The sequence below is a fragment of the Calliopsis andreniformis genome, chromosome 9, assembly GCF_051401765.1.
Source record: "Calliopsis andreniformis isolate RMS-2024a chromosome 9, iyCalAndr_principal, whole genome shotgun sequence".
Lineage (NCBI taxonomy): Eukaryota > Metazoa > Arthropoda > Insecta > Hymenoptera > Andrenidae > Calliopsis > Calliopsis andreniformis.
This window is the reverse complement of record NC_135070.1, coordinates 5,026,905-5,028,873: the sequence shown is the minus strand read 5'-3', so window position 1 is coordinate 5,028,873 and position 1,969 is coordinate 5,026,905. Positions and strand designations below refer to the sequence as shown.

Genomic DNA, 1,969 nt, shown 5'->3' with positions numbered 1-1,969 from the left:
ATAGTGTACATTGTTGGTCGAAAGATTACAGGAAAAATTACATTGCCAGGAGGATCAACGGAAGGCTCAGTTTGTTGAACAGAAATTGAAATGTCACGCTTCAAATATTTCCACAGCGCGCAAGCTTAGGAAGAATCGATGTTGAAATTGTGCGGAAGATGCTCGAAAGTGATCCAAAAACTCATTTTGCGAAGGCTACGTCTGAAGCTCTGACTATGCAAACAGTTGAAGGTACACAGACACGGAGATGTTATTTTCTGGGTTGATAACGTGATTACAACCAGACGCAAATCGTGTCTGGAGCTTCTTCGGATAAGAAACAGTCAGTGGAGATGTCTTCAACGATAATGAGTAGTGTTTCGTTTAATTGAACTGTCTATAATGTTTGCACTGCTTTTAATAGTACGGGAAATGGTTCAAGGAAGATATGTTTTATTTGCTTTCAAGATTATATTTTTGGAAGTACTAAATTATACAGATTTTTAAAATGAAAATGGTACATATCTTGTTAGTATCACGAAGGATGCAACGTACAATGAGCCTATGTATGTACCTATATTTGAAGTAATTTAGATGTACATCAGTTTTATTTTACAAAATGCAAGATATTTACATGAAAATTAGTGTATCGAAAAATATCGCTTCTTTGACAAATTTCCTACAAGCTTCCAAAAGCAAATTAAATCGACAATTAAAAACATGAGAACTTCTCAAAAAAATACGACAAAAACGTTATACTTAACATTATTTATTGTTAATTTTGAACACAAAATTGATGTGTAATAGTCGGCATAAATAATATCTTCAGTTTACCTACATTGAATACATTTTATATGGAACGGTAGAAACAATAAAATAATTTATATTTAACTAATATAATTGAGATACATTGGATGTAGAAAGTAGAATCAATTATGTAATTTGACTTCTGAAAAGCTCGTGTAGTTTGATACTTTCCATGGTTGACTGTGGATGTTACAGGGAATTATAATAAATCCAAATAAATCTTTGCTTCAAATTACTGTAAAACACAGTCTACTTTATACGTAAATTTCTTAAACAAAATTTAATTTTTGATCTAAAATTGTACTTCATTAAATCGCCAAAGTTTCGAATGATTAAATACGCATTTTCGACCCGTATTCCAAATAAAGTCAACGTTTTAGGACGAGAGCAAGAGTTACTAAAGTGGGAGACGCGGAACCAAGCTTGTCACGCTGTTTGGGGTGCTCGACGCTTGGGAACACGAAGATCCAGCCAAAGATTCTTCGACAAACTACCACCGTGCAAGATATCAGAGGCAGTCGTTTACCCAGTAAATAGGTAACCGCAGTTTCTAGTTATCGAATCACTTCGCAAACTTCCGGATGATTTATACCGGCGCCAGGCAGTCTCGTACCTGGGCTGCAAAATTTCCGTAATTAGAATTCACAGAATTTCGAACTGTAACTTCGCCTAATTGAGGTAAACGAGTGGACGTAGGAGGCTCTCTGCAGAGCAAACGAATTGCGAAAGCAGGGGCTTACGATTTCCTGAAGAAAGACCATTTGTCAAAAGTAACTAAATAGTAGTCAGAAGTAGCATTAAAAAGAAGTGGGATGATAGGTACAGTTATAAATTTTGCAATTGTTCCCCTTCACGGAAATCGTTAATAAAAGGCGAATGATTTATGCGTAATTTGAAGGGAAACCAGAGAGCATTAAGAAGAAACGGGGTGATAGGCATAGCTGTAGATTTTGCTGGTTAATTCCTGAGATATGATTTTTGGGGAAAAACATACCGAATTGTATACTTGAATTTATTTCATGCGAATAGTTGCAACGGAAGCATGTTTGATTGAATTTTAAATTAATTCGCAAGCGCCAGTATAATGGAAACGGAACAATATTCGCGATACGGGGAATTAAATGTCTGGTGGCACAACTAGAAATGGTATACCTTACTGGAAACAATTTCTAAATACCGCTTT

General features: G+C 35.4%; 1 non-coding gene across 1 annotated transcript; it reads right to left on the bottom strand.

Moving 5' to 3' along the window:
• Positions 1-1,564: 1,564 nt before the first annotated feature.
• LOC143184221 (U5 spliceosomal RNA) lies at positions 1,565-1,698 on the bottom strand. Its single transcript, XR_013002741.1, has one exon. It is a non-coding gene; the product is annotated as a U5 spliceosomal RNA (small nuclear RNA).
• Between the last annotated feature and the right edge of the window lie 271 nt (positions 1,699-1,969).